This window comes from Pan paniscus, chromosome 13 (genome assembly GCF_029289425.2).
Source record: "Pan paniscus chromosome 13, NHGRI_mPanPan1-v2.0_pri, whole genome shotgun sequence".
Lineage (NCBI taxonomy): Eukaryota > Metazoa > Chordata > Mammalia > Primates > Hominidae > Pan > Pan paniscus.
Genome location: NC_073262.2, coordinates 90,180,642 through 90,207,982, shown reverse-complemented (window position 1 = coordinate 90,207,982; position 27,341 = coordinate 90,180,642). Strand labels below are relative to the sequence as shown.

The window sequence follows — 27,341 nt, the reverse complement described above, 5'->3', positions numbered from 1 at the left end:
CATCAAACCTTCACATTTTTAAAAGTCTACTGCTTCCTGTCATTCTGAAAGACAATCTCAATCTCTTTCTCATACACAAAATTTAATCACAGCAAGAAATTTTTCATCTTCCTATCTGCTCTTCAGCAACTTTCTCATCTCTCTGTTTCTGTTTCTTTGTTTCCCCTGGCAAAACACACACACACACACACACACACACATATTCATTACACACACTTTGAAAATGTATTTGTATCCCCCACCAAGAAAACCTATCATTTTAATGGGAAATACATCTTTTATTCAGCCCACAGTTAAACTCTTTTCACCTGTGCCTGGGATCGCATCTGCTATTTATTTTACTTTTCTTACAGCCTTTGACTCTCCCTTTTTAACCATATACAACTATAACCTTCATAAAATTTTTCTCTTCAAATTCTGTCTGTTACTTTTCAGCACAGATTTATAAAATAGCATCCTAAATTTCTGTTTCCATAGCCTCTGTTCCTGTTCCTACCCCATCTCACTTGCTGCTGCCCCCTCACGCTAAAATATTTTAGGAGGTTACTTGTGATGCCATTGTCATTAAATCCCATGCATGTGTTTACCCCTTGCCCTCTGGAACACTCTGTGCGTTAGACATTGTTGACTCATGACAATTTCTGGCAATAGTCACTTCCCCTATTTTTTGTGTAACTGCGGCTTCCCAAGTTTTCTCCTGCTTTGCTGGCCATTTCCTCTCAGTTTTCTCATACTTGTTTTTCTCCTGGTTGTTCAGAGTTCACTTCTAGGATATTCCTTCCCAATCTTCAGTCACCTCATAGTCACTATGAGGATTACATGAGTTAATATTTGTAAAAGCGTTCAGGAGAGTGCTTGCTTCACATCAAATACTATATATACTTGTTAAATAAATAGATCTCATTCACCCCACGAAACTGATCGTTTGTCTCCTGATTCTCAAGTTTTTGTCTCCAGCAGAGACCTCTAGTCTGAGCTCCATAGCTACATATGGGGCTTTTTATTTCATAGTTCCACTGGAGGTTTCACAAATCCTTCAAACTCAAACTGCCTCACCTCGAATTAATCACCTTCCTAGGGCTACGTTCTTTTTTATTTTAGGCTCCCAAGTCAGTGCCAGGAACCATCAATTGACTCCTTTGCTAAAGTCAGATGCTCACTGTAGGTGGCCTTGATTCCTCTCTCTTCCTCACTTGCCTTATCATTTTAATCATAAAAGTCTCTGGAATTTACTTTTGAATTTTCTCAAAAATTAGACCACTATTTCCAATATTGTGTTACAAATCATAGATAATTCTTATCCCCAAACTTCTGGCTTTCTGATATTCCAGAATATATTTCAAATTGCTCTGTGAAAACTTTCAAGTATACATGTTAGGATAACTTTTTAGTTTTATGTCTTACAGTTTTTGAGTGTGTGTGGTAAGTATTTGTGATGTTATGAAATATGGAGAAGATATATGAAAATGTGTCTGAATATTTTTACATAATATATTGCTTGTGGTCACTTGTGCTTCAGAATCTGAAGCATCTTGAATGATCTGTTATTATTTAATCCTATCTCTTAAGTTGCCACTTTAATTAAAGGTTTATTATTTTCTCTTTTTTTTTCTTTTTTCTTTTTGTTTTTTGAGATGGAGTCTCACTCTGTCACCCAGGCTGGAGTGCAGTGACACAATCTCAGCTCACTACAACCTCCACCTCCTGGGATCAAATTATTCTCCTGCCTCAGCCTCCCAAGTAGCTGAGACTACAGGTGCACATCACCACACCAGGCTAGTTTTCGTATTTTTAGTAGAGATGGGGTTTCACAACATTGGGCAAGCTGGTCTTGGAACTGCTAACCTCAAGTGATCTGCCCGCTTTGGCCTCCCAAAGTGTTGGGATTACAAGCGTGAGCCACCCCTCCTGGCTGGTTTATTATTTTCTTTTAAGAAAATGTATTACATAAAAGAAGTCATCTCTTTATATGACTTACATCTATAAAATTTCTCACAGATTTTGCTCATTCTTTGTCCCAATTTATCGAGCTTTCTTTCCAAGTTTTCAGAAGTTTTTGATATTTCACTTTACCAAGGATCTATCTTCAAAATACTATTTCCTTCCAGTTCACAGCTGTCATATTATTAACAGCATTAATCCCCCTATACTGAATATGCAGTGGGGCTTCTGTGATTTTGATCATAGTATGATATGATTTATTGACACACTATGTTTTTTCCATCTTATTTTGCAATTTTTTGCAGCGAGGTAAGGATCTTACTCTTTCTGTTTAGGATCAAGCTCAAATAGTTAAGGGTTATAAATGAGGATGACGTGGCCGGGGCGCGGTGACTCACGCCTGTAATCCTAGCACTTTGGGAGGCCAAGGCAGGCGGATTGCCTGAGCTCAGGAGTTTCAGACCAGCCTGGGCCACATGGTGAAACCCCGTCTATGCTAAAATACGACAACAAAAAAAATTAGCCAGGCGTGGTGGTGGGCGCCTGTAGTCCCAGCTTGAGGCTTGAGGCAGGACAACTGCTTGAACCCGGGAGGCGGAAGTTGCAGTGAGCCGAGATCGAGCCACTGCACTCCAGCCTGGTGACAGAGCGAGGCTCCATCTCAAAAAAAAAAAAAAAAAAAAAAAAAAAGAAGATGACGTAATGGGTGGTGGTTGTGATGTTAAAGATGTCAGGAATTCTCTGAATAAGCATGTTGAATACAAAACATGTTTATTCAGTTTGAGGATAAACTAGGCACTGCTTTCACATTAACAATCCCTCCTCTCCTCCACCATTTCTTTTTTGTTGTTGTCTGATTTGGAAGAAGTCACATCTAGCCTTTTGAAAACAAATGGACCAATTTTTTTTCTAGCTCTCTATCTACTTTCATCAAACTTTATCTGAAGGGATTTTCTACTTCTGGAAAAAAATCACAGATGTTGGAGTTTCCAATCGTGGATTAAATTTTGCTGAGGAAAATGCACTAAGGTTACACACTATCTGCTGTGTTATTTACACATTATCTTCACTCCTCATAAACACAAATAGGCTTAATAGCCTCATTTAACAAATGGAAAACTGAATCTTATAGATGGTTAGTGTGTTTTTCCATTAAAAAGTTGGTAAACTTCGATCTTTTTTTATGCCTTTCCTATGTCCATTCTATCCATCTCATTTTTTCACACTACCTTGTCCTACATATAAAATAACATCAACATATTTATTTGCTCCATCTCATTTTGTTTTAATTCTTAAGTTATTTTGAAAGAAAAAAAGAGAGTACAAGGGCACACCTAGAACTTTATTATCACTGGTCCTTACTTTGCATTCTCACACTCTGTAAAATATTTCTCGAATGTACTCACAGACATTATACTGTCCACAGTAGCAGCCACTTAATGTTTATTGAAATCCAAATGAACAATTGATAAAGTTTGAAAGAACATACACATACACACACACACACACACACACACACACTCTATTTAGGCAAAGGTACAAATAAACACTTTCATATGGTCATAAGAAAAGTGTATGTTGATATTATATCTCTGAATGACAATTTTCAATATATATTAATATTATTCAAATGTTTAAATATTAGACCCAATAATTCTTCTCCTGTGAATTTACCATAAATAAGTAACTTTCAAAGTTTTGAAATATTAGACTACAAACACTTTTGCATGAATACTTACAATTGCAAAAATAGATATTGCCCAAAAATATGAGAATGGTAACATAAATTTTTAAATATCCAAAAAATATTATGCAGCCATTAAATAAGGTTATGCAAGTCAGTTTGGAAAGTTATTAATTTTTTTATTTTACTTTAAGTTCTGGGGTACATGTGCAGAACATACAGGTTTGTAACATAGGTATACAAGTGCCATGGTGGTTTGCTGCACCCATCAACCCATCATCTACATTAGGTATTTCTCCTAATGCTATCCCTCCACTAGTCCCACGAACCCATGACAGGCCAGGGTGTGTGATGTTCCCCTCCTTGTGTCCACGTGTTCTCATTGTTCAACTCCCACTTATGAGAGAGAACATGCAGTGTTTGGTTTTCTGTTCCTGTGTTAGTTTGCTGAGAATGATGGTTTCCAGCTTCATCTATTTCCCTGCAAAGGACATGAACACATCCTTTTTTATGGCTGCATAGTATTCCATGGTGTATATGTGCCACATTTTCTTTATCCAGTCTATCATTGTCAGGCATTTGGGTTGGTTCCAAGTCTTTGCTACTGTGAATAGTGCTGCAATAAACATACTTGTGCATATGTCTTTATAGTAGAATGATTTATAATCCTTTGGGTGTATACCCAGTAATAGGATTGCTGAGTCAAATGGTATTTTTGGTTCTAGATACTTGAGGAATCGCCACATTGTCTTCCACAGTGGTTGAATTAATTTACACTCCCACCAACAGTGCAAAAGCATTCCTATTACTCCACATCTTCTCCAGCATCTGTTGTTTCTTGGCTTTTTAATGATTGCTATTCTAATGGGTGTGAGATGGTATCTCACTGTGGATTTGATTTGCATTTCTCTAATGACCAGTGATAATGGGCTTTTATTCATATGTTTGTTGATTGCATAAATGTCTTCTTTTGAGAAGTGTCTGTTCATATCCTTTGTCCACTTTTTGATGGGGTTGTTTTTTTCTTGTAAATTTGTTTAAGTTCTTTGTAGATTCTGAATATTAGCCCTTTGTCAAATGGATAGATTGCAAAAATTTTCTCCCATTCTGTAGGTTGCCTGTTCACTCTGAAGATAGTTTCTTTTGCTGTGCAGAAACTCTTTAGTTTAATTAGATCCCATTTGTCAATTTTGGCTTTTGTTGCCATTGCTTTTGGTGTTTTAGTGATGAAGTCTTCGGCCATGCCTATGTCCTGAATGGTATTGCCTAGGTTTTATTCTAGGGTTTTATGGTTTTAGGACTTACATTTAAGTATTTAATGCATCTTGAATTAATTTTTGTGTAAGGTATAAGGAAGGGGTCCAGTTCCTGTTTTCTGCATATGGCTAGCCAGTTTTCCCAATACGATTTATTAAAAAGGGAATCCTTTCCCCATTGCTGGTTTTTGTCAGGTGTGTCAAAGATCAGATGGATGTAGATGTGTGGCGTTATCTCTGAGGCCTCTGTTCTGTTCCATTGGTCTTTATATCTGCTTTGGTACCAGTACCGTGCTGTTTTGGTTACTGTAGCCTTGTAGTATAGTTTGAAGTCAGGTAGCGTGATGCCTCCAGCTTTGTTCTTTTTGCTTAGGATTGTCTTGGCTATATAGACTGTTTTTTGGTTCCATATGAAATTTAAAGTAGTTTGCTTTTTCTAATTATGTGAAGAAAGTAAATGGTAGCTTGATGGGGATAGCATTGAATCTATAAATTACTTAGGGCAGTATGGCTATTTTCATGATATTGATTTTTCTTATCCATTAGCATGAACTGTTTTTCCATTTGTTTGTGTCCTCTCTTATTTCCTTGAGCAGTGGTTTGTAGATCTCCTTGAAGAGGTCCTTCACATCTCTTGTGAGTTGTATTCCTAGGTCTTTTATTCTCTTTGTAGCAACTGTGAATGGGAGTTCACTCATGATTTGGCTGTCTGTTTGTCTGTTATTGGTGTACAGGAATGCTTGTGGTTTTTTCACATTGATTTTGTATCCTGAGACTTTGCTGAAGTTGCTTTTCAGCTTAAGGAGATTTTGGACTGAGATGATGGTGTTTTCTAAATATACAATCATGTCATCTGCAAACAGAGAAAATTTGACTTCCTCTTTTCCTATTTGGATACCCTTTATTTCTTTCTCTTACCTGATTGCCCTTGCCAGAACTTCCAATACTATGTTGAATAGGAGTGGTGAGAGAGGGCATCCTTGTCTTGTGTCAGTTTTCAAAGGGAATGTATCTAGCTTTTGCCCATTCAGTATGATATTGGCAGTGAGTTTGTCATAAATAGCTCTTATTATTTTGAGATGCATTCCATCAATACCAAGTTTATTGAGAGTTTTTAGCAAAAAGCCATGCTGAATTTTATCAAAGGCCTTTTCTGCATGTATTGAGATAATCATGTGGTTTTTGTCATTGATTCTGTTTATGTGATGGATTAAGTTTATTGATTTGCGTATGTTGAACCAGCCTTCCATCCCAGGGATGAAGCCAACTTAATGGTGGGGGATAAGCTTTTTGATGTGCTGCTGGATTCAGTTTGCCAGTATTTTATTGAGGATTTTTGCATCGATGTTCATCAGGGATATTGGCCTGAATTTTTCTTTTTGTGCATGTGTCTCTGCCAGGTTTTGGTATCAGGATGATGCTGGCCTCATAAAATGAGTTAGGGAGGAGTCCCTCTTTTTCTATTGTTTGGAATAGTTTCAGAAGGAATAGTACCAGCTACTCTTTGTACTTCTGGTAGAATTCGGCTGTGAATTTCTTTGGTCCTGGGCTTTTTTTGGTTGGTATTCTATTGATTACTGCCTCAATTTCAGGACTTGTTATTGGTCTATTCAGGCATTTGACTTCTTCCTGGTTTAGTCTTGGGAGGTTGTATGTGTCCAGGAATTTATCCATTTCTTCTAGATTTTCTAGTTTATTTGCTTAGAGGTTTTTATAGTATTCTCTGATGGTAGTTTGTATTTCTGTGGGATCAGTTGTGATATCCACTTTATCATTTTGTATTGTGTCTATTTGATTCTTCTCTCTTTTCTTCTTCATTAGTCTGGTTAACGGTCTGTCTATTTTGTTAATCTTTTTAAAAAACCAGCTCCTGGATTCAGTGATTTTTTGAAGAGTTTTTCCTGTCTTTATCTCCCTCATTTCTGCTCTGATCTTAGTTATTTCCTGTCTTCTGTTAGCTTTTCAATTTGTTTGCTCTGGCTTCTCTAGTTCTTTTAATTGCAATGTTTGGTTGTCAACTTTAGATCTTTCCCACTTTCTCCTGTCAGCATTTAGTGCTATAAATTTCCCTCTAAACACTGCTTTAGCTGTGTCCCAGAAATTTTGGTATGTTGTGTCTTTGTTCTCATTGGTTTCAAATAACTTATTTATTTCTGCCTTAATTTTGTTATTTACCCAGTAGTCCTTCAGGAGCTGGTTGATCAGTTTCCATGTACTTGTATGGTTTTGAGTGAGTTTCTTAATCCTGAGTTCTAATTTGATTGCACTGTGGTCTGAGAGACTGTTATAATTTCCGTTCTTTTGCATTTGCTGAGGAGTGTTTTGCTTCCAATTATGCGGTCAATTTTAGAATAAGTGTGATGTGGTGCTGAGAAGAATATATATTCTGTTGATTTGGGGTTCAGAGTTCTGTAGATGTCTATTAGGTCTGCTTGTTGCAGAGCTGAGTTCAGCTCCTGGATATCCTTTTTAACTTTCTGTCTCGTTGATCTGTGTAATATTGACAGTGGGGTGTTAAAGTCTCCCACTATTATTGTGTGGGAGTCTAAATCTCTTCATAGGTCTCTAATAACTTGCTTTATGAATCTGGGTGCTCCTGTATTTGGTGCATATGTATTTAGGATTGTTAGCTCTTCTTGTTGCATTGATTCCTTTACCATTATGTAATGCCCATCTTTGGCTCTTTCAATCTTTGTTGGTTTAAAGTCTGCTTTATCAGAGACTAGCATTGCAACCCCTGATTTTTTTTATTTTTTTATTTTTTATTTTTTGCTTTCCATTTGCTTGGTCAATATTCCTCTATCCCTTTATTTTGAGTCAATGTGTGTTTTTGCACGTGACATGGGACTCCTGAATACAGCACACCAATGGGTTTTGACTCTTTATCTAATTTGCCAGTCTATGTCTTTTAACTGGGGCATTTAACCCATTTACATTTAAGGTTAATATTGCTATGTGTGAATTTGATCCTGTCATTATGATGCTAGCTGGTTATTTTGCCTGTTAGTTGATGCAGTTTCTTCATAGTGTTGATGGTCTTTACAATCTGTTATGTTTTTGCAGTGGCTGGTACCGATTGTTTCTTTCCATATTTAGTGCCTCCTTCAGGAGCTCTTGTAAGGCAAGCTTGGTGGTGACAAAATCTCTCAGCATTTGTTTCTCTGTAAAATATTTTATTTATCCTTCACTTATGAAGCTTAGTTTTGCTTGATATGAAATTCTGGCTTGAAAATTATTTTCTTTAAGAATGTGGAATATTGGCCCCCACTCTCTTCTGGCTTGTAAAGTTTCTGCAGAGAGATCCACTGTTAATCTGATGGGCTTCCCTTTATGGGAAACCCAACATTTCTCTCTGGCTGCCCTTAACATTTTTTCCTTCATTTCAACCTTGTTGAATCTGATGATTATGTGTTTTTGGGTTGCTTTTCTTGAGGAGTATCTTTGTGGTGTTCTCTGTATTTCCTGAATTTGAATGTTGGCCTGTCTTGCTAGGTTGGGGAAGTTCTCCTGGATAATATCCTGAAGAGTGTTCTCCAACTTCTTTCCATTCTCCCTGTCACTTTCAAGTACACCAATCAAATGTGGGTTTGGTCTTTTCATATAGTCTCATATTTCTTGGAGGCTTTCTTCATTCCTTTTCATTCTTTTTTTTCTCTAATCTTGTCTTCATGCTTTATTTCTTTAAGTTGATCTTCAATCTCTGATATCCTTTCTTCTGCTAGATTGATTCAGCTATTGATACTTGTGTATGCTTCACGAAGTTCTCATGCTGTGTTTTTCAGCTCCATCAGGTCATTTATGTTCTTCTCTAAACTGGTTATTCTAGTTAGCAATTTCTCCATACTTTTTTCAAGGTTCTTCGCTTCCTTGCATTGGGTTAGAACATGCTCCCTTAGCTTGGAGGAGTTTGTTATTACCCACCTTTTGAAGCCACTTCTGTCAATTCATCAAACTCATTCTTCATCAAGTTTTGTTCCCTTGCTGGCAAGGAGTTGTGATCCTTTGGAGGAGAAGAGATGTTCTGGTTTTTGGAATTTCCAGCCTTTTTGTGCTGGTTTTTCCTCATCTTTCTGGATTTATGTACCTTTGGTCTTTGATGTTGGTGACGTTTGTATGGGGTTTCTGTGTGGATGTCCTCTTTGTTGATGTTAATACTATTCCTTTCTGTTTGTTAGTTTTCCTTTTAACAGTCAGGTCCCTCTGCTGCAGGTCTGCTGGAGTTTGCTTGAGGTCCACTCCAGACCCTGTTTGCCTGGGTATCACCAGTGGAGGCTGTAGAACAGCTAAGATTACTGCTATTCCTTCCTCTGGAAGCCTCATCCCAGAGGGGAACCCACCATATGCCAGCTGGAGCTCTCCTGTATGAGGTGTCTGTTGACCTTTGCTGGGAGGTGTCTCCCAGTCAGGAGGCACGGGGGTCAGGAACCCACTTGAAGAGGCAGTCTGTCTATTAGCAGAGCTCGAACACTGTGCTGGGATATCTGCTGCTCGCTCCATAGCTGGCAGGCACGAATGTGTAAGTCTGCTGAAGCTGCGCCCACATCCACCCCTTCCCCAGGTGCTCTGTCCCAGGGAGATGGGAGTTTGATCTATAAGCCCCTGACTGGGGCTGCTGTTTTTCTTTCTGAGATGCCCTGCCCAGAGAGGAAGAATCTAGAGAGGCAGTCTGGCTACAGTGGGTTTGAGGAGCTGTGCTGGGCTCCGCCCAGTTAGAACTTCCCTGGGGCTTTGTTTACACTGTGAGGGGAAAACCGGCTACTCAAGCCTCTGTAATGGCGGATGCCCCTCCCCTGACAAAGCTGGAGTATCCCGGTCGACTTAAGACTGCTGTGCTAGGAGCAAGAATTTCAAACCAGTGGATCTTAGCTTGCTGGGCTCCATGGGGCTGAGATCCACTCAGCTAGACCACTTGCCTCCCTGGCTTAAGCCCCCTTTCCAGGGGATGACGGTTCTGTCTCACTGGCATTCCAGACACCACTGGGGTAAGAAAAAAAAAACTCCCGCAGCTTGGTAGGTGACTGCCCAGAGGCTGTCCAATTTTTTTCTTGAAACCCAGGGCCTCAATGGCGTAAGCACGCGATGGAATCTCCTGGTCTGCGGGTTGCAAACACCATGGGGAAAGCATTGTATCTGGGCCAGAATGCACTGTTCTTCATGGCACAGCCCCTCAAGGCTTCCCTTGGCTAGGGGAGGGAGTTCCCTGACCCCTTGTGCTTCCCAGGTGAGGCAACGCAGCACCCTGCTTCGGCTTGCTCTCCATGGGCTACACCCACTGTCTAACCAGTCCCAGTGAGATGAGCTGGGTACCTCAGTTGCAAATGCAGAAATCGCGCGCCTTCTGCATTGATCTCACTGGAAGCTGCAGACCAGAGCTGTTTCTATTCAGCCATCTTGCCTGCAACTCAAAGTTATCAATATTATCTCATTCAATGACAAAGGAGGTTACCAAACAATATATGTGCAATGATCATTCACATAAGCTCATATAAATATAATCACACATATACACACACTTATACATATTAACATGCATAAGAAATCATATACAACCAGAGGTTGCTTCTGAATAGGTAGATTGATGGTTATTCTGTATTTTCTTTATTCTGCTTTATGTTTTATGATTTGGAAAAATATACATGTATTACTTTTCCAATGTAAAAAGACAGTTTAATATTTTAAAAACTAAAAGAATAGAACAGTTAGTTAAATATGTAGCTAAAAATAAATAGAATACTCCAATTTTGAAAAAAAATTTTAAATAAAAGCAGTTGGTAAGAAATCTTCATTCTCTCAATCCTTTCTACCTTTGGAAGAAAGTATTTAAGTGTATTATAAAAGGTCATAGCAAAATTTTATTTAACTATAATGAATACAATTTTAATAATATCAAATAGAATGCTGTCTTTAGACATGTCAATGTATCACTTACATGAAAAATAAACTATTTTTGTAAATGGCATCGAACATAAAATGGTCAATTTCTAGGTGACTGCATTGGTAAACCTTTTTTAATTTTTCCCATTGCAGAGATGAGGAAAAATAAAATTTTTGGTTGACATAGAACTTGTACGATTATCATGATCATATAAATCATATGAAAAGAGGAATATGCTATCGATATTTTTAAATAGAAAAATTGATATGAAAATTTATTTATGATCAAATGGTTGCAAAAAAACAGAAAAATTTCTGTGAATATTTTTCTGTTATTGACACTTGTAATAACTGTAAAAAGAAACGAATTATTACATCAATAAGGTGCTGATAAAATACATCACATTTTAACGATTCATTGTCGGACTGAATTCATTCAGACACAATAAACATCTTATATAATAAGACCTTGAAAGCACAATTTGGAATTCTTTGGTAGAATATAGAGCATATTAGAGACTCTACAGTCATGAGCTAAGCCAGAAACTAAAATATAAACAACTAAGTTTACTGCAGCAGCCTCTCTAGTATTGGCCCTCTGCAGAACTCTATACCACACAGCTTTCTACAGACAGTAGTTAGCCTGAGTCTGTAAAGGTATTGACTCCTTGGCAAGTCAGTTGTGGCCGGATGCTACTGTGACTCCATTACTGTCCATTTAATAGAAGTTTTGAGAATACATTTTATGAGTACACAATATGGACAGGTTTTGTGAGAAACAAAGGTGGAAGAAAGGAAAAATGATTAGTTAAGTCATAATTGTCTTCCCTAATAAAGGATTAGTTTATACTCGAGGCCCATTACCCATTATATTCACTTTTATTCATACCATTTAAAATAATTTTACCTTATATATTTGTTTTAAATTTCTCCAGGGACCTTTTACTTTCTGTAAAAAAAAAATACAAAATAAAACAATTTTTACTGAATTTTTAATTCATAAAAGATTTATTTCACAAATATCCATTGAGTTCCAGAGGGTACCAGAAAGAACAAACATGATTCCCATATTTAAAGAGCTTACATTTGAGAGAAAAGACAGAGTAAGCAAATAAATATATAATGTGTAACACAGGAAGAGGTATAGTGATTTAAAAAGCATAGGAAGGAAGAGAACGTAACCATCAAGTTATTTTACGCTCTGAAAGACACCACTTGAGTAGAGATTTTATATAGAAGCAATACTTCCATTCCATTCATGTGATTAAGTCAGGGGACGATGCCAAAAGTGAAGAGATAATGTTGACAATATGGGTAGGATTTACCAGGTTTTCTCTCTGCTGCCACTGGGAATGTCTTTCCACCTTTTTTCATATTCGTGATAATAACTGATCATTTTCCTAAAATCTTGTGGTAAATATTACATATTTAGATTAGGGCCCTTAGAATGTTTAGTATGCGAATTTTATTATGCACAATTTTGAAAAAGATCTCCAATTTCAAAACAAGCCTTCTGGGTACTTTCATAGTTAGTCTGCACAACTAACTGAATCAGAAAACAAATATATTACTCAATTTCAGGTTACAAGAATTGACCTCCAGGGCAGTGCCTTCTGCTCTCTTACATGTGATTTGCAATTACAGTTGAGAAATAAGGGTAGAGAAGGAATTCGACGGTGAGGATCTGTTTTCCCTGCCAAATCTTTCCTGCTTATTGTGAGCAAAAAATACACTTTCTCATTGGAGAACACTTCTAGAAAACAGTCACTTTCCCAGACCAGTTCTTCACTCTTAAGGAACAACCAAAAACAAACGAATAAACAAACACCATAGTTTGGGCAAATTATCATAAAATGTACAACATAAGAAGTTGGCTATTGCTATATTTTCAATAGAAATGTGACTGATATGACCAGTCCTGCCTAAAGGTTAGTAATGCCACAAGAAACAGAGAATCAAAGTCTATAGCTATGTGGAAAGGAAAGAATTGAATTGCACATTAGAAAGTGCACTCTAGGGCTGATGTATCTTCAGCTCCAGCCTACTGATAGAAAGGCAGTGACCCCCACTTCCAAGACAAACTTGCAACCAAGTTAGAGACACTTTCTTGAAACACTAGGAATGTTCCTGCTCTGAGTTGTGTTTCCCCAAAATGTTGGATACCTAACCCCCAATGTGACTGTATTTGAAGGTAAGGTTTTAGGGGGTAATTAACGTAAATGAGATAATAAATGTTCAATCCTAATTCAATAGGATTGATGGCCTTAAAGAAGGCCTTAGAGAAAAGATATCTTTCTTTCTCTCCATGTGCACACAGGACAGGAAAGGCCATGTGAGGACATAGGGAGAAAGCAGCCACCACTGGCAAGCCAAGAGAGAGCCCTCACCAGGAATGATTGGACCAGCACCTTGATCTTGGATTTTCTAGCCTCCAGAACTGTGAGACACAAATTTCTGTTGTTTAAGCCACACAGTCTGTGATATTTTGTTACAGCAACCCTAATAGACTGAGAGAGCTCCCGAGAGCTTCACTCACAGAATCAATTGTATTCTTACCTGGTGAAGATCCATTCTAAGACTTATTGGCTGTTTGGAAGTGATAGCAAATAAAAGCCACCTTGAACTGGGTCTGATACAGCATTCTTACCAAACTTCAAATCTGGACTAGTTCATCCTCATGCATTGAGGCTTTTTTATTGGTGTTCGTTTGTTTTTACCAGTTAACTATCAACATAAATTTCATTTATAATATTGTATGTTCAGTGTTCCAAAAAACTGGTCCTACCAACATAGTTTGGAATGACTCCATTATAAGATGGTGACTGCCTGTATCAAATCTTTACTGCCTTTTTCAAATTCTTACCATTTTTATAAAAAGGAGTCACACTACTCAATCTATACATCAGTGTTAAATATGATTTTTACTAATTTTTTTTTTTTTTACCAACACTATCTTAAAAAAATCTGACAGCATAGAGCAGTGATTAAAGGCATTTGCTTCAGGGTCAAATATAGTTACACTGCTGTTTTTTGGACAATTTACTTGTTATTTTGAACCATTGTTTCTTACCTTTATAAAATGAGCATAAGATAATGTTCTTTTAAGGTGAGTATGAGATACAAATGAGAAAAGCAATAATAATAAAGATTCAACAATGGAAACTGCTATTTACATTATGATTGTTATAATTAGAAGGACAAACTGTAATTTAACATTCCTATAGTAATAAAATGGCATCTACAGAGCAAATCTAAACAGACTTAATCTTCATATAACAATTCATCCCAGATAATTTGAATTGACCATAATGACATGTTTGAAAGGAGGCTGAAATAAAACAGGGTTTGCTCTTTTCAACTCTTTAGCCAAGACTTTTTTTTTAAAAAAACTGGTATATAAATGCTTTGTATTTCCTTTCAAGTTTGAAGGGAAAATAAATATAATACTTAACAGATTTTCAAGTATCTCTTTAGACATTCTCTTGTTTAGGCTTGTACTAATCCATTCATTCAGGGTTTGACTGTTGGGTGAACTTCTTTGCCCTATTCCCAGGTGTGAGAGGCAATTCTCCAGGTTTCTAAGCTTTATGACCTATGCCCTTCTCTGATGAGGTTAATTAGGGTTTGGGCTGAAACCCAGATTCCTATATATGTGGATAGAGTGATGTAGAAGTACTTTATGATAATAAATATAAATGAAATTTAGATTTTAATTTAGAAATAGAAAACATTTAGGCAACTCACTGAATCAAAAATAAATATAGACAAATTTAATTAATATATTTATTTATTATATTTTCCTGGGTTGGGCTTTGGCCTCTATTTCATATATTTTGTTTATTTTTCAGGATGTTCTGGGATAATGTAGTCCAGGTTCTAGTTCTGCCTTTGTCACTTACTAGCCATCTAGTCATATAATGCTGAAAAATATATTATGTAGCTCTAAGATAAATTCAACGTACCTGCATAGCACTATTCAACATACTTGCACAGTATTATTGTCAATATGTAGTCTAACAGATAAGAAACCACTGTGAAAATAGTAAATCATTATAAAAAATGATGTTTTATAATGATACATCTTTGCACTTCTAATATTATTGCTTTAAATAAATGTGGTATATATTCAGCATACAGCCAAATTTACAAAATTTTATCTTTTTAATTTTATGTCATATATAAAGAACCTTAATGCCAAAATAATCTTTATAGTGATGACTCGACATCCCAAAAATGTGGGACCCAACAGCGACATTAATAAAGAGATAAAGCAGGCTCTGTGCCGACTTGTTAGAATTTGGTACGTGGCAAATGTGCAGTCACACAGCCTTAAACCTCCCCTGGGAAACTGCTCAAACATTTGCATTCCCACAATGTATTTATTCAGGAAATACTCTTTTCCTGAGAAAAATCTGGCTCTCAAACCTCTCCCTGAGATTATGCAAGTTCTCCATTGGGGAAATACAGTTGGAAATCTAGTAAAGAATGTTTATTAACAAAAATCCATTTGCAGATCCTAGTTATTCTCAATATTTTGTGGATTTACAATTGAGAATACTACTTACAAAAAGTAAACTTCAAAAAAAGGAAATAGAAAGCTATCAGAATTCCTGTAGAGTTTGTTGTTCCCCTTCTCCTCCAACATAGTTTTATTCTAATGTTTTCTTTATTCATTTTCTTTGGTATTAGTGTGCTGTAAACTCACCCAAAATGAAAAACAATCAAAATAAAATAAAACAAAATGAAAGCACATCAGTTAAAGATAAAACAAAACAAAACAAAACAAAAAACAGGCTGCCAGGTTTTAGTGGACAGAAGGGTAGGCCCCCTGGAGATCAGCCAAATTGAGTGGATGGAAGTAATCAACAAGAGGACAACAACATTAGCCACTGCTGAGCAGAAAATTAGAAAGATTCTTCAATTTATTTTTTTTTCTTTTCTGGTTGTCAGGTTTTGTCTCTCCTGTCTTCCACTGGTACACCATAAATCAGCAGCTAAAATGAAATTTCCTTCTTTTAGACATGGCAAAGTACTCATTGAGCTTAGAGATTAATAGTAAAAATTTAAAAAAGAAAAAAATTCAACAATATGTAATAAAGAGAAAAATCTGAACTAGAAACTTTAGATAAGTACCATGCTTTTAGTATACATGTTAGCACCATAAATTTTTTTCTAGATTCACTTAAAGATGATAAAATAATGTGTATACCCCAAAACTAATGATAAAACAGATCAATAACTGCCTGCTAGTTGTATCATGCTTTTCCCAAAATAATGAACTGGAAATTTAATGTTATGATTTAATCCTATTACTCTCTTTAATTCTATGTGAGCTTCTTGCTCTTTTTTTTCATCCCATAAATTTCATTTTTGTCAATATCTGTTGCTATTCCTTTCGAGGTTTTTTCTTCTGGCCACCAAAGCCAAATTGCCAAAATATTTTAGCTCCAATGGATCTGAATCTTTAGAACATGCCTTTTACATTGAGACCTGTACTGCTTCACCTTACCACTTGTAGTCTTTCAAATCTAAGCTCCCATGCTTAACCAAATTCAAACAAAAATGTCTCTCGGTTTGATCCTAAACTCTTTCCAAATCAGTGCTATTTTTCAGTTATATTTTTAGACCTTCAAAAAGTCTGAGATGACATTCTCAATGCAGAATAAGATCTATAAATACTGAGCTTCTGTTTCTACAGTGTACCCAAGAGGTTTTCAAGGATTACTTATAAAAATTATAATAGCTAACATTATCAAGCTAGTCACTACTCTAATTCTTTTATATTTAATCCTCATAATACTATGTAGTAGGTTCTAGTAAAATACTCATTTTATAGATAAGTAAATAGAGACAAATAGGAAGTAAATATAGTATCAAATTCATATAATTAGTAAGTTACGGAACTGATATTTGAAGCTTTATAGTCTGTTTTCGTTGGCTAGGGCTGCCATAACAAAGTGCTAAAAATGAATAGTTTGTTATTTCCTCATGGTCCTGGAGGCTATAAGTTTGAGATCAAGGTGATCAGTAAGATTGGTTTCTTCTGAGCCTTCTGTCCTTGATTTATAGATGTTCAGTCTTTCCTCTATGTGTCCTAATCTCCTGTTTTTATAAGGATACCAGTCATATTGGATTAGGACTCAACAACAATGACATCATTTATTCTTAGTAACCTCTTTAGAGGCCTTGTTTTCAAATACAGTTGAATTCTGAAGTACTGGGAGTTAAAACTTTAACATATAAATTTGAAAGGGGACACAATTCAGCCCCTAAAACAGTCTTACTACAAACCCCCTCTTCTTAACCACTAAACGAACTTAAAAAAGAAAGGAAGAGCTGAGAAAGAGAGAGGGAAAGAGGGAGGAAGGAGAAAAAAAGGAAGGGAGGAAGGGAGAAAGAAAGGAGCTACTTGCCAAGCAAACCAGAATAATTATGAAGACAACTGGAGGCAGAATGCTTTCCAGATGATGCTGGAGACAAAGTAATTATTGGGAAGTCAGCTTTGTATGGTGAAGTGTCCATGAATTCTGGACTTACAGAGTTATGAGTGCAAATATTACTCTGTTTTATGCTACTTGGAAGGTTATATTCCCTTTATGAACCTCAGTTTTCTTAAGATGCACATCATACTTCTTATAGGTTAGGACTATTAGGGGGATTATAGTTCATATGAAGTTCATAGAAGAGTTCATAAAAAGTGAAAGTATCAAAGGTCTTCCTTTTTTCTTTCCTTTCCTTTCTTGGGTCCTCTCTTAGTAGATTCAATACAGAACATTGACCTCTCTTTCACATATTCTCTCATAAATATTAATATTATAAAGAAAGAGTAAAATAGCAAATTATGCATTTCTTCTACCTAATTATCTCTTTTCTAAGCCCACCTTTCTTTAGTCATCTTTCCCACAGACTCACATTTCTCTTTTGCTGGAATTTCAGCAATCATTCTTATCTGTTTTCTTTGACTTGAAAAATACCTATCATTTCAGCAAAATTTAAAAAATGTTAAATCTATGTCATTTGTTTCATTTTCATTACAGATTCTTTAAAACAATTTTAATTGAAGTATTTCATACCTTTAAAAAATGAAAAGCAATACAAGACACAATTTTAAAAATATTTATGGCACCATTTCACAATACTTGTTTCTGATCTCTTTATTTTTTGGTGGAATTGGTAGTAATAAAACACCATGCATATATCCAAAGATCTGTACTGCAGCCTAATTTTAACGCACAAAGTTTATTCTAATTTATTAATTATTCATCAAGTATTACTTGTATCAGTCATTGTTTGGGGTATTGAACACAGAGTTGTGAATCCTATGTAAAGTGCCTGTGCTAAGAATAGAAAACATTTTAGTGGTGGAGACAGCACACATAAATATATAAATGCACATAAATATATAAATGGTGATGAGTGTCATTCAAAAAAGAAAGGAAGACATTACTGGTATGAAAGGAAAATGGTGCAGCTACTTTGGAAAGCAGTCTGGAAATTCCTCAAATGGTTAAACATAGAATTGCCATGTGATTCAAGAATTTTACCCCTAGTTATATACCCAAGAGAAATGCAAACCTATGTTCACACCAAAACTTGTATACAAATGTTCATAGCAGCATTATTCATAATAAGCAAAAAGTAGAAACAGCACAAATTTTCATTAACTGATGAATGAATAAATAAATTTTGGTATATTTATACTATAAAATATTTTCAGCAATAAAAAGAAAGCAATCATATATGCTACAGCATGAATGGAGCCTGAAAACAGTATGCTAAGTGAAAGAAGCCAGACATAGTAGGCCACATATTATATTATTCCATTTAACTAAAGCTTTCAGTATTGGCAATACATAGAGACAGAAGCCAAATAATTGTTTCCTACTAATGTAGAGATGGAGAACTTTAAGGGAAGAGGGTGAAGCCTAAAGGGTGGAGAATTTCCTTATGGGGGAATGAAAATGTTCTAAAATTGACTGTAATAATATTTGTACAAAATTGTGAATGATTGAATTACTTAAAAAACTATAGATACAGTAAAAAGATCAGTAACTTCAAAGGGAATAGAGGAGAGAAGGAGAGGATGAATGGATGAAGCACAGAGAATTTTTAGAGGAAAATATTCTGTATGATACTACAACTATTCTGTGGATATGTGTCACTATGCAATTGTTGAAACCCATAGACAGCTACAGCACAAAGAGTGAACCTTAATTTATACAATTTAAAAAATATAAATTAAAAGGTCAGGAATTTGGAAGGAATGCAGACTGTGACAAGAAAATCTCACTCTGCTATGAATGTGTAAGGCAACCTGACTGAAGGAGTGTGGGGGTGGAGGAGGGCTGAACTAAATAACATTGAAAATAAGTGGAGCCTGTAAGTCTAAAGGTAAAAGGAACTGCACACAGACACTGCCCTCTAGTTAATAAAGCTGTATTCCATGGACATATGGGTTAACAATATTCCTATTGCTATACATGTATATTTTAATTGAACAATTAATTAAAGAGTTGGTGGATAGTGATAGTTGAGTTTCAAGGGCTAAAATAATTCATGTGTTGAACACATGCATAAGAACTCATGTTTCACTTAAACAAAGTTGGTTCCTTATTTATTTATGTATTTATTTATTTCACTGAAGTTTTTAAACAACTTCATTGAGATATAATCACTATTAAAAAACTGCACAAACTCATCAAATTTTAGACAGTAATATGTGCAGTTCCTTGTATAGTGATTGTATCTCAGTGAAACATGCACATTTTTTGTTATGTAAAATTTGATGAGTTTGTACATATGCAAATAAATACCCATCAACACAATCAAAATAATAGACATATTCAACACCTTCCAAAGTTTTGTTGTGTCTCTGTTTTTTATTATTTATTTATTTATTTATTTATTTATTTATTTTGAGACAGAGTCTCGCTCTGTCACCCAGGCTGGAGTGCAGGGGCACGATCTCGGCTCACTGCAATCTCCACCTCCCGGGTTCACGCCATTCTCCTGCCTCAGCCTCCCGAGTAGTTGGGACTACAGGCGCCCACCACCGTGCCTGGGGTTTTTTTTTTTTTTGTATTTTTAGTAGAGACGGGGTTTCACCATGTTAGCCAGGATGGTCTTGATCTCCTGCCCTCGTGATCCACCCACCTCCGAGGCCTCCCAAAGTGCTGGGATTACAGGTATGAGCCACCACGCCCCGCCTTTTTATTTTGTTTTCGTTTTCTGTTTGTTTTGTGATAGGAAGACAAAATAGATCTGCCCTCTTAAGAAATTTTGAAACACAAAATACCATGTTGTTAACAATAAACAATATGTTGTACAGCAGATCTCTAGAATTTACTATTCTAGCATAACTAAAACTTTGTACCCATTGAACAACAAGCACTCTATTTTCCCCACTCTCCAGGCCCTAGCAACCACTATTGTATTCTCTTCTTCTATCAGTTTAACTATTATAGTTACTACCTGAAAATGTAAAACTTCTAGACAAAAACATAGCGGAAAATCTTGACATTGGTCTTGGCAATGATTTTTTGAATATGAGACCAAAAGTACAAGCAACAAAAGCAAAAATAGACAAGATTACATCAAATTAAAAAGCTCTGTGTGGCAAAAGAAACAATCAACAGAATAAAAAGACAAACTGAAATGAGAGAACATATTTTCAAGTCATATATCTGATAATTTCCAAGATATATAAGGAACTCCTTCAACTCAATAGCAGAAATTTTTTAAAAATGGGCAAAGGAGTTAAACACATTTTTCTCCGAAGAAGACGTACAAATAAGATATATAAAGATGCTCAGCAGCATTATTTACCAAGGAAATGAAAATCAAATAATAATGAGATATCAGTTTATGCCTGTTAAAATGGCTATTTTTCTAAAAACTCGAAATGTAACATGTTGGCAAGGATGTGTGGAAATTGGAATGCCGGGCCTGGTGCAGTGGCTCACGCTTGTAATCCCAGCACTTTGGAAGGCAGAGGCAGGTGGATCATGAGGTCCGCAGTTGGAGACCAGCCTGGCCAACATGGTGAAACCCTGTCTCTACTAAAAATACAAAAATTAGCCAGGCATGGTGGCAGGCGCCTGTAATCCCAGCTACTCGGGATGCTGAGGCAGAAGAATCACTTGAACCCGGGAGGTGGAGGTTGCAGTGAGACTGCACCTTTGCCCTCTACCATGGGTGACAGAGTGAGACTCTGTCTCAAAAAAAAGAAATTGAAATGCTGGCAAATTGTTGGCGGGGATGTAAAATGGTAGAGTAGCTATGGGTATTAATATGAAGGTTTCTCAAAAATTAAAAATAAAACTGTCATACAACCCAGCAGTTCTACCTCTGGGTACATATAAAAAAGAATTAAAATCAGAGTCTTGAAAAGATATCTGTATTCCCATGTTCACTGAGGTATTACTCACAATAACCAAGATATGGAAACAATTCAAGTATCTTTTTAAAAATGAATGAATAAAGAAATGTGGTATATACATATATACAGTGAAATATTATTCTGCCTTAAAATAGGAGATTCTGCTATTTGTGACAACATGGATGGTATACTAAGTAAAATAAGCCAGTCACAGAACATATTGATGTATTTAAAGATAGTATACCTTTACAGATAGGATAGAATATACACATATATTCCTTTAATCTGCCAAAAAGAAGGCCTAAAAGAAATGACATCCCAGTAACAATGAGCATGCCTAGTGCCCAGATCTGGGTTTCTAATACCAATCTCTAGTAGAAGGAATCAGGGCTTCTTGGAGAAATGTCTGTGATTATAAGAGTGGCATAAAATATACAATATGAGACTGGGGCATCTAGTAGTGACAAAAAGTAAGGCACTCAGAAAAAATTAAAAACTCATATTGATGGAGCTATCTCAAAGAAGTACAGGAGCCAACTGAATGCTCTCTCAAATTTGCCAAAGCCAGGAGACCATTTGAGCAACAATGTAAGTAAAGTCATAGTGAATTATAACACAAAGTATAGAATATATATCCATGAGTCCATACTTATATAAATAAAGGATTAAATAATTTAATACAGAGAGACAAATATCTGGTGCAAAAGTATTCCGAACAATTTATATAGACACTCTCACCTTAAGGATAGGGACCATAATTCTCCATTCTTTTAAAGTGCTGGCTATATGTAGTGACTTTCTTCCAAAGTACAGTACGGGTGGCTGGCAAGATGGCCGAATAGGAAGAGCTCCAGTCTACAGCTCCCACAGAGATCAACGCAGAAGGTGGGTGATTTCTGCATTTCCAGCTGAGGTACCTGGCTCATCTCATCGGGACTGGTTAGACAGGGGGTGCAGCCCATAGAGGGCAAGCCAAAGCAGGGTGGGGCATTGTTTCACCAGGGAAGTGCCAGGGATTGGGGAACTCCCTCCCCTAGCCAGGGGAAGCCAAGAGGAACTGTGCCCTGAGGAATGGTGCACTCTAGCCTAGATACGATGCTTTTCCCATGGTCTTCACAACCCACAGACCTGGAGATTTCCTCAGGTGCCTACCCCACCAGGGCCCTGGGTTTCAAGCACAAAACAGGCAGCCATTTGTGCAGACACCAAGTTAGCTGCAGGAGTTTTTTTCATACCCCAGTGGTGCCTGGAATGCCAGTGGACAGATCTGTTCACTCCCCTGGAAAGGGGGCTGAAGCCAGGGAGCCAAGTGGTCTAGCTCAACGGATCCCACCACCTACAGAGCCCAGCAAGCTAACATTCATTGGCTTGAAATTCTTGCTGCTAGCATAGCAGTCTGAAGTCGCCCTGGGATGCACTAGCTTGGTAGGGGGAGGGGCGTCCACCATTACTGAGGCTTGAGTAGCCGGTTTTCCCCTCACAGTGTAAACAAAGCCCCAGGGAAGTTCCAACTGGGCGAAGCCCACAACAGCTCAGCAAAGCCTCTGTAAACAGACTGCCTCCCTAGATTCCTCCTCTCTAGGCAGGGCATCTCTGAAAAAAAGGCAGCAGCCCCAGTCAGGGGCTTATAGATCAAACTCCCATCTCCCTGGGACAGAACACCTGGGGGAAGGGGAGGCTGTGGGCTCAGCTTCAGCAGACTTAAATGTACCTGCCTGCCAGCTCTGAAGAGAGCAGAGGATCTCCCAGCACACCACTCGAGCTCTGGTAAGAGATAGACTGCCTCCTCAAGTGGATCCCTGACACCTGTGTCTCCTGACTGGGCGACAACTCCCAGCAGGGGCCGATGGACACCTCATACAGGACAATTCCAGCTGGCATCTGCCAGGTGCCCTCTGGGACGAAGCTTCCAGAGGAAGTAACAGGCAGCAAACTTTGCTGTTCTGCAGCCTCTGCTGGTGATACCCAGGCAAACAGGGTCTGGAGTGGACCTCAGGCAAACTACAGCAGACCTGCACTGCAGCAGAGGAGCCTGACTTTCAGAAGGAAAACTAACGAACAGAAAGGAATAGCATCAACATCAACGAAAAGGACATCCAGACAGAAACCCCATCTGAAGGTCACCAACATCAAAGACCAAAGGTAGGTAAATCCATGCAGATGAGGAAAAACCAGTGCAAAAAGGCTGAAAATTCCCAAAACCAGAACATTTCTCCTCCAACAGATCACACTCCTTGCCAGCAAGGGAACAGAACTGGACGGAGAATGAGTTTGATAAATTGACAGAAGTAGGCTTCAGAAGGTGGATAATAACAAACTCCTCCAAGCTAAGGGAGCATGTTCTAACCCAATGCAAGGAAGCTAAAAACCTTAAAAAAAAGATTATAGAAATTGCTAACTAGAATAACCAGTTTAGAGAAGAACATAAATGACCTGATGGAGCTGAAAAACACAGCATGAGAACTTCGTGAAGCATACAGAAGTATCAATAGCTGAATCAATCTAGCAGAAAAAAGGATATCAGAGGTAGAAGACTGACTTAATGAAATGAAGTGTGAAGACAAGATTAGAGAAAAAAGAATGAAAAAGGAGAATGAACAAAGCCTGTAAGAAACATGAGACTATATGAAAAGACCAAATCTACATTTGATTGGTGTACCTGAAAGTGACTGGGAGAATGGAAAGGAGCTGGAAAACACTCTTCGGGATATTATCCAGGAGAACTTCCCCAACCTAGCAAGACAGGCCAACACTCAAATTCAGGAAATACAGAGAACACCGCAATGATGCTCCTCAAGAAGAGCAACCCAAAGACACATAATCGTCAGATTCACCAAAGTTGAAATAAAGGAAAAAATGTTAAGGGCAGCCAGAGGGAAAGGTTGGGTTACCCACAAAGCAAAGCCTATCAGACTAACAGCAGATCTCTCTGCAGAAACTCTACAAGCCAGAAGAAAGTGGGGCCAATATTCTACATTCTTAAAGAAAAGAATTTTCAACCTAGAATTTCGTATCCAGCTAAATTAAGCTTCATAAGGGAAAGAGAAATAAAATATTTTACAGAGAAGCAAATGCTGAGAAATTTTGTCACCACCAGGCCTGCCTTAAAAGAGCTCCTCTAGGAGCACTAAACATGGAAAGGAACAATCGGTATCAGCCACTGCAAAAACATACCAAATTGTAAAAACCAACAACACTCTGAAGAAACTGCATCAACTAAAAGTCAAGATAACCAGCTAGCATTATCATGACAGGATCAAATTCACACATAGCAATATTAACCTTAAATGTAAATGGGCTAAATGCCCCAATTAAAAGACAGAGACTGGCAAATTGGATACAGAGTCAAGACCCATTGGTATGCTCTATTCAGGAGACCCATGTCAAGTGCAAAGACACACATAGGCTCAAAATAAAAGGATGGAGGAATATTGACCAAGCAAATGGAAACCAAAACAAAGCAGGGGTTGCATTCCCAGTCTCTGATAAAACAGGCTTTAAACCAACAAAGATCAAAAGAGCCAAAGAAAGGCGTTATATAATGGTAAAGGGATCAATGAAACAAGAATAGTTAACTATCCTAATATATATGCACCCAATACAGGAGCACCCAGATTCATAAATCAAGTTCTTAGAGACCTACAAAGAGATTTAGACTCCGACACAATAATAGTAGGAGACTTAAACACCCCACTGTCAATATTAGACAGATCAATGAGACAGAAAATTAACATGGATATTTAGCACTTGAACTCAGCTCTGGACTGAGTGGATCTAATAGGCATCTAGAGAACTCTCAACCCCAAATCAACAGAATATACATTCTTCTCAGCACCACATCACACTTATTTTAAAATTAGCCACATAATTGGATGTAAAACACTCCTCAGCAAATGCAAAATAATGGAAATCATAACAAACAGTTTGTCTGACCACAGTGCAATCAAATTAGAACTCAGGATTAAGAAACTCAAAACTGCACAACTACATGGAAACTAAACAACCTTCTCCTAAATGACTACTGGGTAAATATAAAAATTAAGGCAGAAATAAATAAGTTATTTCAAACCAATGAGAGCAAAGACACAACATACAAGAATCTCTGGGACACAGCTAAAGCAGTGTTTAGAGGGAAATTTATAGCACTAAATGCCCACAAGAGAAAGCAGGAAAGATCTAAAATTGACACCCTAATACCACAATTTAAAGAACTAGAGAAGCAAGAGCAAACAAATTCAAAAGCTAGCAGAAGATAAGAAATAACTAAGGTTAGAAACAAGTGCTTGGTGCTGCGAAGAAAACGTGTGCTCAATAAAAGATTACTTAGTAAGGCAATTTTACTTTTGTAGTGTAGCAGGACGAGCCACAGACAAAACTCCTCAGACACCAGGTTAAAGAAGGAAGGAGCTTTATTCAGCCTGGAACTTCAGCAGACTTGCATCTCAAAAGCCGAGCTCCCGGAGTGAGCAATTCCAGTCCCTTTTAGGGGTTTACAACTCTAAGGGGGTCCGCGTGAGAGGGTCGTGATGGATTGAGCAAGCAGGGGGTACGTGACTGGGGGCTGCGTGCACTGATAATCAGAACGGAACAGAACAGGAAAGGGATTTTCACAATGCTTTTCCATACAATGTCTGGAATCTATAGATAACGTAACCCGTTAGGTCAGGGGTGGATCTTTAACTACCAGGCTCAGGGTGTGGCACTGGGCTGTCTGCCGGTGAATTTCATTTCTGCCTTTTAGTTTTTACTTCTTCCTTCTTTGGAGGCAGAAATGGGCATAAGACAATATGAGAGGTGGTCTCCTCCCTTATCCCCCCCTCTTTGAGAACCTCTCTCATTAGTGGGAGTTCTCACTTTCATCCTCACTACCCATGTCTTCTTGCAAGACAGATCAATAGTGATTCATATAGTACACTTGTGCTGAAGCATTTTGGTGAACTAAGGTAGTGATGAAGTTTTTTATTACTTGAAGGAGTACAGGTAGCAAACAAGGGAGTAGTAAGCAGGTTCCTATTACTATTATAATTTTTATTATAAGAGTTTTAAATCCTTTTAGTGCTGGAAACCATTTCCAACCATGGCCCCAGGATTAAATCCATGCCACACTTGCAAGGGCACATGTGCCAGTTTTGTCATATCTTTAACTATGTCTTCAACTACTTGCCCTTGATCATTTATGTGCAAACAGCAATTGTTTAGGTTAAATTTTCCACAGACTACTCCTTCAGCTGCTAGCAAGTAGTCTAGGGCTAGTCTATTTTGATAGATAGCATTTCTCATCTGGGTTTTTGCTGGGCTAAAACAGTTAAAGCTCTACCAGTTTTATTAGTTATTATTTCTAAGACAGCTTGTAACTGTATGATTCAGTTGAGCATATAAATGGGGGTTTGGTATCCCCACTAGCCGTCTTGTGCCTAAGTGGCAGGCCCATAGTACTGTATGATTTTTTTTCAGGGGGCCACTCATCATCTTTCCAGCTGCCTATAGCTATGCTTCTCTTTTCTCGGGAAGCATAGACTGGGAAGCCTAGAAGTGTGCCTGTTTTTATGGGCACTAGGAAAAAGGATGGGTTATAGCACACATCAGGCTGGTCACTTCCAGGGCTATATACCTTGTATAGAATAGCATTATACAAACAAGTTCCTTTTAGAGTCCTGGTACACTTATAATAACCATAAAATAATAGAACTGTAGCAACCTTTTGTCCTACCGCAGTGACTTGACGTATATACTGGGAACAGTCCTCAGTCTGGGAAAGGTCAGTTGAAGTCCTTACTGTACAAGTCCAAATTTTAAGGAAAACGAGTCCCGTGATGAGTTTCCTCATGCTTCGGCTGTGCGTGGACCAGTCAGCTTCTGGGTGTGACTGGAGCAGGGCTTGTCATCTTCTTCAGAGTCACTTTGCAGGGGTTGGTGAAGCTGCTCCCGTCCACGTGCAGCTACCAGTCTACTGATGTTCAAGGATGGTCTCAGAGGTTGGGCCTGCTAGAATAAACTGAGTCCAATACCTCTACACAGTTATGTTTAACTGGGCTCTCTGATACGGGGAGCAAGGTGGTGGGGTTTAGGGTGTTGCAAACTTCAATGGTTATGCAGGGATTTTCACAGAGCAAGCTTTGGTATCTAGTTAGTCTAGTATTCTTTAGCCAATGATGTCCTTTGGTATTTATTAAAGTCACCACAGTATGGGGGGCCTTTATCTTTAGGT

General features: G+C 37.6%; 1 protein-coding gene across 2 annotated transcripts in view; it reads left to right on the top strand.

Moving 5' to 3' along the window:
• The window catches only part of TFPI (tissue factor pathway inhibitor), a 90,304-nt gene that overhangs the window by 11,999 nt on the left and 50,964 nt on the right, over positions 1-27,341 (top strand). Inside the window, exon 2 of one of the 2 annotated variants that reach the window (XM_024927920.4) lies at positions 13,073-13,194. The exons of the other annotated variant lie outside the window; for it this stretch is intronic. The gene's annotated coding sequence lies outside the window, so the exon portion shown is untranslated. The remainder of the gene's footprint in view (positions 1-13,072; positions 13,195-27,341) is intronic. 2 annotated transcript variants of the gene reach the window in all.